General features: G+C 41.6%; 1 pseudogene; it reads left to right on the top strand.

Annotated features, from left to right (window-relative positions):
* Positions 1-266: 266 nt before the first annotated feature.
* Positions 267-850, top strand: LOC102418220 (annotated as a pseudogene).
* The last annotated feature ends 11,849 nt before the right edge of the window (positions 851-12,699 follow it).

Below are 12,699 nucleotides of genomic sequence, written 5' to 3' on the forward strand. Positions count from 1 at the left end.
AATGTTCATATCTGCATAATGGGCATAAACTCTGTCTTCAAATATGCAGCAGAGGAGGGAAAATTTGCTAGACTCCCTTCAGTAGTGCAAAATACATGAAAGTCTGCCCTGGAAACATGGAGAACAAACTGGAAAAAAAATAAAAGGGTAAAACTGAAGTTCCTCAATCATAGGTGGAGTGGATCCGAAGAAATCTGTTTTATTAATTTTTTACCCCTGTACAAAAATGGCCTGAAAAATACTCCTTTCCCAGGCAGCTGCTGAACATGGCAGAGGAGCAGGTCCTAGTGCTCATGGCTGAGGTCATGTCCTGAGCCAGGGCCACCTAGAGGCCATCATGGCCAAGTCGGTACTGCTGGGTTGGAAGGTGCTGATTGTGCCCTGTGAGGGCATCAACCTTCCTGGCAATTTCCACAGAAACTAGTTGAAGTACCTGGTCTTTCTCCACAAGTGGATGAACATCAACCCATCCTTTGGCCCTTACCACTTTTCAGTCCCCAGCCACATCTTTTGGCAGACCATGCAAGGCACGCCATCCCACAAGACCAAGCAAGGCCACGCCACCTTAGACCGCTCAAGGTGTTTGATGGGATCCCGCTGCCCTATGACAAGAAAGAGCGAATGGTGGCTCCTGCTGCCCTCAAGGTTGTGTGTCTGAAGCCTACATGGAAGTTTGCCTACATAGGGCGCCTGGCTCATGAGGTTGGCTGCAAATACCAGGGAGCCACAGCCGCTCTGGTGGAGAAAAGAAAAGAGAAGGCCAAAATCCATGGAAACAGGCCAAAAAGAACTGGAGAAGAAAATTGACAGATGCACAGAAGTCTTCAAGACTCATGGACTCCTAATCTGAGCCCAATAAAGTTGACTCAAAATAAGTAAATATAAATAAAGTGCCCCCCAAAACAAAAATCTCATTACTATATTAAAATTCAGCCTAAGGTTTCGCAAATATGATGTGTGATACAGACATCAGAATTGATGTAAGTTCGTGAACAAAAACAACAGCCATGTCATAATACGTAGGATGTCTTAAGAACTTTCTCTGTACTAAGGACCATGTTATGTATTTTACATGCACATTTATACACATATCTCATTTTATTATGTTATGTGCATACATCCCTCACTTAACAACTCACAAAGATATTATATTACAATCCCCACTTAGATGATATCTTAGCCTGGCTTCCACCAGAAAGCAGAACCTGAGACAAGAGCTATATGCAGGCAGCTTGAGGAGTGATGCCAGACAGCAGACATGTTGGATGGAGGAAAGAAGGAAACTCAACACAAGGAGATGCTATCCAATCATCTTCAATTTTAGTGCTCATCCCTGGCTCCCTTTCTGAAGAGACCATCCTTTCCTGTCCCACTGGTGAGAAATGCTCCATGGGGCACCAACTCTCTCCTACATCCAGATTATATATGTGTGAGTGTTGAGCAGGCTCTTACATGAATGCTGGGACAGAGAGCAAGACACGCTTTACTGAGATGCTGTGGACAGTAAAGCTGATAGAAGCTTGAACAGAACTATTTACAATAGCTATAGCTGGAAAAGAGAAGAACCCTAGAGGATTTGAGGCAATGGGTGCATAAGAAGAGTCCCATAAAAGGTGAATAGTTAAGACTTATAGAGGTTGTCTTGCCCAAGGTGACACAATTGAAAACACAAATCTGGTATTCTATTCTAGATCCCCTTCTATTTCTATTCTCAATATGGTAAAATAAAGAAGAAACAGAAGGATAATTATTCAGATACAACATTCATGAATAAAAACCCATCCATGATGTATCTCCTGTTTGCTCTTCAGTCTCACCTGCCACCATTGTGCTCCCCACCCTTTATGCTTCAGTCATAGCACAATACCCAGATGTGCTCAAGAAGTTAAGTGGCTTTACCAAATTCACAAACTGCCAACCCCAGTCTGGGCCCAAGTTCTTATCAATACTGCACAATTCTTCTTCTTCTTCTTTTTTGTAAAGAACTTTAAATGTTTTGTTCAATTACAGTTCACTTTCAGTATTATTTTGTACTACTTTTAGGAGTAGCCATAGTGGGTATACAATCATATACTTTACAAAGTGTTTTCAATATTTCCAGTACCCACATGGCACCATACGGTTATTATAATATTATTGACCATATTCCCTATGCTGTACTTTACAGACCTGTGACTACTGTGTAACTACCAATTTATACTTCTCACTCCCTTCACCTTTTTCACCCAGTCCCCCAACCCTTTCCCCTCTGGAAACCATCAGTCCATTCTCTGTGTCAGTGGGTCTGTTTCAATTTTGTTTGCTCATTTATTTTGTTCTTTAGATCCCACATATAAGTGAATTCATATGGTATCTGTCTTTCTCTGACTGCCTTATTTCACTGTGCATAATACCCTCTAAGTCCATTCATGTTGTAACAAATGATAAGAATTCATTCATTTTTATGGCTGAGTAATATTCCATTGTATAAATGTCCCATCACTCTTTTATCCACTCATCTGCTGATGGGCACTTATGTTGTTCCCATATCTTGGCTATTGTAAATAATGCTGCAATGAACATAGGGTGCATATTTTTTTCAATTTCATATTTTGGGTTTCTTTGGATATATACTCAGAAGTGGAATCACTAGGTCAAAAGGCAGTCCCATTTTTAATGTTTTGAGGACCCTCCATACTGGTTTCCATAGTGGCTGCACCAGTCAGTATTCCCACCAACAGTGCACGCTGTATTTTTGCTGATTCCATTAAAGCAAGCTAAGATTGCACCAGTCAACCCACAGGTCTACATACTTCATGACTAGCAGGAATCTGAAAATAAGCACTGCTCCAAGTTCCCAGTTATTAGTAGTAAAGGTACTGGCCGAGATTCCTGGAGCCCTGAGCTCTAGTCCTGCTGCCTCTACCTCACTGTGAAACTTTGGGCCTTTCCATACTCCCTTGCTCTGGGTTTCAGTTTCCTAGTATAATAAATTATTGAGTTGAAACAAATCCTTGCCAAGGTTCTTTCCACCACTAATGATCTATGCATCTGAGTGCATGATAAAAATATATTTAAATTTTTCTATTTTTTCTTATTGTTTTTCTTTAGAAAGAGGAAAAAATTTTCTGTGTTGAACAGGGAGGCAGGATCAGATCAAACTTCTGGTGTTCCCTTCCCTCTGGACTCTGAAAGTCAAGACTGCTAGGATAAGGCCTATAGAGTCAAGTGACCAGATCATTTCAAACCTGAAGTTCATCTCATAAACTTCTTTCCTAATCTGGACATCTGTCCAATGAAACCACATCCTCCAAATATCCCCATAGTGTGTGTTCCACAGGCGAATGAATTGCCAGGGCAGAGAAAGACTAAAGAGGTCATTGTGTCTACGCTTTCTCCTCATTTTACAAGTGAGGTATTTAAAGCCCAGCAAGGGCATATGACTCTCCCAAGGTCTCACCATGAGCCACTCACTGAGAATAGAGCCCCAGTGTTTGGACTAAAGCTGGTGCAATCTTTCTACAGCGTCACACCATCAACTTGAGGGGCAAGATTGTTGAAAAGAGCCCAGCCGGCATGACTCAGTGGTTGAGCATCAACCTATGAACCAGGAGGTCATGGTTCAATTCCCAATCAGGTCACATGCCCAGGTGTGGACTCAATCCCCAGTGTGGGGCATGCAGGAGGCAGCTGATCAAGGATTCTCTCTCATCATTTATGTTTCTATCTCTCTCTCTCCTTCTCCCTTCCTCTCTGAAATCAGTAAAGATATATTTATAAAAAAAAGATTGTTGAAAAGAAAGAAAAGTACTGGACTGGGAGTCCAGGATTGGGTTTGAGTCCTGGTTAGTCTGCTTTCCAATTACCTGACCTTCATTAAGTGTTGAAAGTGAAGGTCACATAAGAAAGTTATGTGTAAGTGCCTGCATGCCTAGTAACCAAAACCAACACATAGTGGATGTTTAATAATAAATGCCTTTCAAATAGGACTGCCTCAAGTTTGTATAGTAAGATCTGGTTGAGGTAAGTGATATGGACATATTATATAAAATGTAGAGTTGTATAGAAATGGAAAGAATTGTATTTTTCTATAGTAAAGCAAATACTTTTTTTAGATAGGATTGCAATGGATGAGGGAAGTTATTGCTTTCCATTTCATGGACAAGTTACAGCAACATTTATGCTCTTAAACTACCAATGCATGCAATTCTGCATCCAAACAGAGTTGTGGACATAAGTATTCATCTTGACTTGAAAATAAAACCATTCTATCTGTACCAACAGAAAAGACACAGTGCATAGCAGATATAATGAAATAAATAGCTTAAGTGTCAGCTATCACTTGCTGAATATAGCCAACTGAGCCAGCCTATCTCTGGAAATAATTCAAGATGCCCTTGAAATAAGAAAATATTACTTAAAATACTCCTAAATATTTTATGGATACCAGAATAAAATACATTGATGCTACAGCAAAGTCTTATTCCCTTAATGCTTATGAAAACAAAATCTGTGAAAATGCCTGTTAACTTCTCATGGGGTATGGCCGTGGGAGAGAGAATTACCACTGCAGATGCCAGAATTTCAAGCACTCTGATAGAATTTTGACTTATACTTTCTCATTTAACTCTCTTTTGCCCTATTATTATTTCCATTTTAGAGAGACTGTCAAAATTCCCTGGACTCAAATCCAGGTCTATCTTTCTACTGCACACAATCAACCCACAAGAAAACACACAACCTCACATGTACCCCAGGCTGTTCCTTTCTAATGGGTCAGGTCTAAAAGACAAAGCTAAGATCTAAACCCTCAAAACTTTCTTTGGGATTTTGAAAGTCCATTTGAACAACTAAATTTTTGTTTTTGTGCTCTAAATAAAAAGTTAATAATACCTTGCTATGTAAAGAACTTTACAAAGTATTTTTTTTAAATAAGATTCAAATCCAACTTTTCTGATTCCAAGACCAGCCCTCTTCCCACCAGAACCTGCCTTGAGGGAATCTAAACCAGAGTTCAGGTACTTGAAGGATGACAACAGAGTCCTCCAAACAGTGAAACCTGCTTATTTACTGAGTAAATTTCCAGGGAAGAAAACAATTCCAACAGTATCATTTCCAGAATGGGGCCATGATAGAAGCTGGTGCCTTGATGGGAAAATTAATAAGCGAGGGATAATCACCTATTGTTTTCTAATTTCCTGAATATACAATGTATATTAGCCACTTGATGAAACCAACCCAAGCCATAAACAGGAGCAAAAAAAAATGGAACCATATTTAATGAGTTATGAAAAAAATTTTAATCCAGTAGAAACACTCTTGGGAATTAATATTAGGCTAGGATGGGGGGAGATCCCTGAATAAAAATCTATATGTGCAAAGACATTTATTGCAATGTCATTTAAACTGTAAAACATTGAAAATAACCTACAAATCCAAAAATAGGGGAATTGTTTAGTGAACTGTGGTACATCGACTAGATGGTATTTTATATTACTGTTAAATATAATATTTCTAAACACTAGATGGTTAAAGCTAAAAATGTAGCATAAATTAAATTTAAAAAGAAAAATATTGCTATGCCATGCAAAAATAGTATACATATAAGCAAAGAGCAGAAGAGAACATTAAAATGACAACTATTGATTTGCAAGGGTGACAGGATTATAGATGTCTTTGGTCTTCATTTTTTAATTTCCAGTACATTTATTATAATATAACTTATTTCAAGTAGAGCTTAACATTATTCAAAACTGACTTTATTTCAGCCAAGTAACAGAAAAAGACAAGACATTTACAATCTCTTTGGGGAATCAGTGATTTTTTTTTTTTAGCCACTGTGTGAAAGTTCTTGTAATTGATCTTTGCCATTTAATTCAATGTCACCCAAATTTACAGATCTTTGTTTCAAGGTAATGTAGATAAATGAGGCTCATGTTGGACTATTGACATTATCTTGGCACCTGTGCACATCAGCACTTTGGGTGTTTGATTAACACGTAATCCAGGCTTGGAAAGGCTAAGAACTTGGTGTAAGATGTTATCTCTCATTTTTTCTAATTTGCATAGCAGCATAAGAGATCACTGAATTTAGAATTGAGAGACTTACAATCTATTGAGCCCTGGTTCTATAACACACTAGTTATATAAATCAATGTGCCCCTGGGTGCCTCGTAGCTCATCTTTGACCCATGAGGGTGAAAATCCCAGCCCCACTCACTGCCAGGGCTATGATGAGACATAGATTCGCTGAAGAGCACCCATGTGCTCCACAGAGCTCTGGGCAGGGACACCCAAGACAGGAAGAGCTTTTCAGGTATTTCATAAATAATAAAAACTGCCATTGACTCAACACTGTCCACATGCCAGGCACTGTGATCAGGACTTTACATGCATCATTCAATTACTTTTAATGTATGTATTGTGCATCCACTATGTAATAGACGCTGGTACATGCAAGGTACATGGAAGAAAGCAATTCCCTACCCTCACGGAGCTGATATTCCTGTGGGGAAGACAGACAGTGAACGGCAAACATAATTTAAACCAGTGATGGCGAACCCAAGACACGCGTGTCAGAGGTGACACGTGAACTCATTTTTTGGTTGATTTTTCTTTGTTAAATGGCATTTAAATATAAAAAATAAATATAAAAAATATAAATCTTTGTTTTACTATGGTTGCAAATATCAAAAAATTTCTATATGTGACACGGCACCAGAGTTAAGTTAGGGTTTTTCAAAATGCTGACACGCCGAGCTCAAAAGGTTCGCCATCACTGATTTAAACAGTAAATTACATGGTGCGTTAGAAGATGATTTGGAAAAGATAAAGGTAAAATTGAGCAAAGGAGGTCCTGAGTACAGGGACAGGGGGCAGAGGAGATTTAAATGGGGTGGTCTGGGACATTTGAACAAAGACTTGAAGCAGGAGCAGCTGGGCATGCAAATAGCAGAGAGAAGAGCACCTCAGGCAGAGAGCACCGGAGGGCAAAGAAACCAAGGGTGGAGGTTCTTGAGATGTTTGTCAAAAATGAAGGGGCTTCTGTGTGTGGAGCAGAGTGCGGAGGAGAGAAAGCAATAAAAACTGGGGTCAGAGAGGTAACAGGGAGTCTGGTCATACAGGACCTTTTAAAAGACCATTATAAGGACTTTGGTTTTTATTCTGAGAAAAATCAGTTTGATCAGAGGAGCAACATGAACAATTTGAGCTTTAATTTATGAGGATAGACTATGGTGGGCAAGAGCATGACCAGAGGAACCGGTTAGGAAGCTATGACAGAAACAGTGAACTATCACTACAAACTCATGAACACTACAGAGGGCATAACCCAGGAGAACAGTAGAGAAGCTGGTGAGGAGTGTCTGGATTCTGTATTTATTTTGAAAGTGAAGCAAACAATCTGCCGATGTATTGAATGTAGGGTATAAGAGCAAGAGAGGAGTCAAGGATAATTGCATGACTTCTGGCCTGAGAAGTTGGAAGGATCAACCTGCCCCCTCCTGATGCAGGAAAGACTGACAATGATATTGTTGGGCTTGACAGTCTTCACCATAAACCTACGATATAGCCAATATCTTCATTTTACAGATAAGAAAACTGTTGCTTTTATGGTTAAGTGACTTACCCAAAGTCACACAACTTTCCAGCTGTAGAGCCAAGATGTAAGCCCTGGTCCCTCTGGCTCCAAAGTCTAAGCACTTAAACACTGGATGTTGCTGCTTTGTAAAGTGAAAGCCAGGAGCATCCAAGTTTCCCCATCAGTGGCCACATGACAAGAATCCCATAAATGTGTAAACATATGAAGCCCTAACCGGTTTGGCTCCGTGGGTAGAGCGTTGGCCTGTGGACTGAGGGGTCCCGGGTTCGATTCCAGCCGGGGGCATGTACCTTGGTTGCAGGCACATCCCCAGTAGGAGGTGTGCAGGAGGCAGCTGATCGATGTTCCTCTCTCATTGATGTTTCTAACTCTCTATCCCTCTCCCTTCTGCTCTGTGAAAAATCAATAAAATATATTTTTAAAAAATTAAAAAAATAAACATATGAATATTTTATTGATGATAGTGGTAAATGTAGAGGGGTTTCTAATAATTGGTGTGATGTGAATCAAGTGTCCAAAGACACTTGACTGACTCCTGTCCTTTTTTTTTTTTTAATTTCAGAAAGGAAGGGAGAGGTAAAGAGAGATAGAAACATGAGATGAGAGAGAATCATTGATTGGCTGCCTCCTGCACTCCCCCTACTGGGGATTGAGCTCACAACCCTAGGCACATGCCCTTGACCGAAATCAAACCTGGGACCCTTCAGTCTGCAGGCCAACACTCTAACCACTGAGCCAAACCAGCTAGGGCCTGATTATCCTTTAGTCAGGAAGCCTTCATGGTGCCCATGATGTAGCACTCAGAATTATATGTGAATCCTGTTCAGCCTCAATTATAACAACTGATGGGTCTCAACATGCTGGTCCAACACCTGGAGTAGTTGTTACAAGGCTGATTCCCATTAGTACCATCTAAGATGCTTTTTTAATACAGATTCCAAGCCCCAGCTCCTCCCCTACAGAAATAGAATCTCCTGGGATGGATTCAGGAATCTTTATTTCACAGTGGATTCTTCTGCAGTCATACAGGCATCAGTTGGTTAAATGGTACCTAAGAACTTCTGAGTGAAGCAAGGGAAGTGGAGAACAGGTGGTTGGGCCCTATTGGCTACTAGGTTAGATGTGCTAGATAAGGGTAAAAAGGGTCATCACTCAAAATATGGCCCCCGAGGAGTAGCAGAGGTGTCACCTGGGAGATGGTTAGAAATGCTGACTCTCAAGCCCCACTCTAGACCTACTGAATCTGAACTCGTGTCTTACCAAGGTTCCCGGCTGTTTAATAGACACAGTGAAGCTTGAACATTGCTGTAACACACTTAACAACAAACTTTGAGTGGTCCCTACCCTGGGGCAGGTGGGTTCACTGGCTATTTATTAGACAGTCGACATTTATGTCCAGCTCAGTTGATACTAGACTGGATGCTTTATGTACTTTATCTTACTCCTCATGACAACCCTACAAAGTGGGAGTCATTATCCCCACTTCACAGGTGAGGAAAACCAAGGCTAACTGAATTGTAGTAACTCACCAAAGACCATTCAGTTTCAAAGAGGCAGAGCTGGGATTTAAACCCAAGGCTGTCTATGTCTACAGCACATGTGCCACTGTACCACGTTGCTTACAATGAAGAGCAAATCAAAGACTCAGCCAAATTTAGAAAAACTCATATGGGCAATCAGGTGAAAAATGGAGTTTGCTGTCCAAGAATGTCTGTAGTGGGATTCAGAACATGTCATTGAATCAGGCTTGTTCACCCAAGCCTTAATCACGTTAGATAACTATGCCATTACATTTTCATAAGACAGCAGGCCCGGCCACTCTCTATTGCACACATAGTGTGGCATCTGGCGTCTGGCTGGCTCTTGGGATGGTGTAGGCTGTGTTCTACATTAAGTGGGAGGTACCCTGTGCTATTTGTAATGAGTAAACTATTCCCTTGGAGTAAACTGTTCACTCATGTATGGTAAACAGAACCAGAACAGCTGCTTCGGGGTGAGCCAAGCAGTGCCATGTACGTAACATCAGGTTCCCTAGAATTGTGCAGGTAGCAGTAACAATCACCGAAAACGCTGGTACAGGTCTTTGGAGTCTGAAAAGACCACTGACATTTATTGTTTCATTTCACTCTTAGAGAAGTCCCAAAAGTTAGATATTTTATGGATAAGAAAATAGATTCAGAAAAATTGATGGCTTCTCTAAGACCACACAGCTAGCAAATGGCCAAGCATGTACTCAAACCTTTGTCTTCTGATTTTAAGTCTTTTGTTGTTAACCCAAGACAATAAGTTTAAACTAGTTTGAGTTGAGCCCCAGAGCTACAGTGAGTAGAGAGATTTTGCAAAATGGATATACTGGAAGTTGTCACCCACTGGGAGAAATTTATTACTGCTAAGCCAGAATCTAAACATGAGTTTTTGAGGAAAGACAAAGCTTTTGTTTTCAATGGCCAGGGAACGTCCATTGGCTCCTCATTTCCTGAGGTCTTCGCAATGAACTCGTACAACTGAACAGAGTGAGGGTTCCACTGATAGCAATGTTGGTTCACAAACCCCCTCACTAAACTCAGGAGGCTTCTTGGAGTTATTTCCTTTGTTACATGTAAAACTAAGTGCCCCCCTTCTCCACCCTCCACACACTCCTTTCTGGCCTGCCCTATAAATGTGTAAATCAGTTAACAACGTCCTTCTACTGGCTCAGTAGGTCAAGCACACTTCACTGTACAATTCTGGGGAGCCAGGGGGGTCCTGGGCACTCTGCTACTCCTCTGCTTATAGGTCATTCTCAGATCTTTTCATAGTTAACACTATGTGTCACTAGTGGTGTGGGTTACTGTACACCGTGCACCAAGTGGAATCCAATGTGGTGAGGTCATTCATTCTAGTGTTAGGAGATTTGGGAAGAGGAGAAAGAATTTAACCAGACTACTGCAACTGGAAAACCACAGGGGGCAGCAGCAGGCCAATGGGGATGGTCACTGACTGGGAAGTTATGAAAATTATACCTTCAAACATGGAAACTGTAGAGCAGCAGATCTGTAGTTAAAGGGCATCTAAAAAAGATAAGAATGCTCAAAACACGAGCCTTTTTCACTAATTTGGGAGTCTTTTTGAGCTGTAAGGAGCAGCAGCAATGATAGATTATCCTGGGAACAGAGAGGCAGGGCAGCCCGCCCCCTACAGGACTGTGATACAGCTAACAGGGCACTGGGCTCCTTTGGAAACAGGGAAGGTGCATCCAGAGAGAAATCAGAATAGGCTCCTTTTATGGTTCTATCAGAGGCATAGCAAGATGTGAAATAGTTACCATGTGGCATATCTAACAGGAGCCTGAGGAAAACATCAGCAGAAACAAATGTGTTCGTGCACAAAACTGGAATTAGACTGTCTCCAGGGTGGCTATCATAAGTCTCCCAGCCAGAGAAATCTTTAAAGGTTTGAATGGTTCATCTGCATGAAGAAGTGTGCCATTGGCCTTGTTAAATGAAGCTGAATAGCCTGCTATGGGGACTCTCATATGACTCCCAGTGCAGAACAAGTTCTCTGGGCTGACTAAGAATAATGGGGAAAGCACTGCTGCCTTGAACTGGGTACTTGTGTATGCATACCCCACTGAGGACACTCCCCAGAAGCAGGGGCAATAATTAAAGGACACAATGCTGTACCCTCTGGGATGGCTTGCCCTCCTCGCCTGGGGATAACAAGACCCAGGGGCATGGGGAGAAACCCAGGCAACATGGCTTTGACTGAGGGAATGCTGGGTGATTTGATATGGGTAGAACCCTGAACTGGACAAATGGACCATGGCCTTGAACTTGCTCCTGCAGTCTGGAGTAAAGGGGTAAAGTGTCTGTTCCACCCTCAAAGGGCAACCTACCTCTATTAGTGATGCAGAGGGTGAAAAACGTTCCCCAAAGAGCTCCTCCTGAGTATCCCAGACCCTGGATTGGAATGCACACTCATCACTAGGTGGAATGTATAAGTCCTTATCAAACCCAGCTGTGGGATGCTTTATGGACATCCCTCTCTTACGCATTACCATAGAATCCACTGGAGTCAATAGAAAAAATTTCATAGGCCCCCATGGCCAGGGGATAGAATAAGAAAAGACAGATCTTGATGACTTGGAGGTTGACTTCCTTCCCCCTGTTGGTAACTTAACAAAGCACTGGGTTTCAGTAAGTGTGGGTTAGCTCAAAAAACCAACATGCTATGGCCAGTTTCTGAACTTTTCTGAAGGCTTCATTTCCTAGCAAAGCTACATGCTCAACTGTTCCAGATTGCAGGAGACCAATGGGGTGTCCCAGGATTCAGGACTTCGAGTGCAAAAACATGAAGGCAGTCCTAGGCAAACCAGGATGGTTGGTCACTCTATCAACCAGGGACCTTCTCTTCTAACAGTAATACAGTTGGCTCCTAGTTCTATAGTCTCTAAACATAAAGGAGATTTTGGAGGTAGAGACAGGACCCCTCTCTCCTGAATTCTAACCATGGAACCCAACTGAGCACGTCTCCCTGTGGGGTAAGGAGGTTATTGGGTATGTGCTCATCCACACCTCTTCTTGTAAATTTGTCCTTAATAAAATCTTTTTTATATCTGCCCACTATGACACTAGTATGTGCACATCCCTTTGCTCCTGCCAAAGGAGTGAGCTTCTGAGATTCTGCCTCTAACTAGTGCACAGGCAGCAAGCAAGGGACAGAGTCAACAGGCTAGAGGAGTCAAGAAAGAGGCAGGAAGTCTATACCAACTCAGAGAAAAGACACTATAAAAGTGCTATGAGGGCATGAATCTGAACGACTGAGCAAGACTACACAGCAGCGGCAGCTCACAGAACCACCCGTGGTTTGTTTTTTTCCCCTAATTGACTCTGAATATCTAAATGGCTTGGCCAGAGCGCTGCAAGTCATCATGACTCTCAGCCCCCTACTGTCTCACTTTGGCCACTGCACTCATTCACGGCTCCTTGCAGACATAGAAGTGCATGGTGGGACACCCTAACCCAGTGGTCGGCAAACTCATTAGTCAACAGAGCCAAATATCAACAGTACAACGATTGAAATTTCTTTTGAGAGCCAAATTTTTCAACTTAAACTATATAGGTAGGTACATTGTTATTAAC

The sequence above is a fragment of the Myotis lucifugus genome, unplaced genomic scaffold, assembly GCF_000147115.1.
Source record: "Myotis lucifugus unplaced genomic scaffold, Myoluc2.0 scaffold_867, whole genome shotgun sequence".
Taxonomy (NCBI): Eukaryota; Metazoa; Chordata; class Mammalia; order Chiroptera; family Vespertilionidae; genus Myotis; species Myotis lucifugus.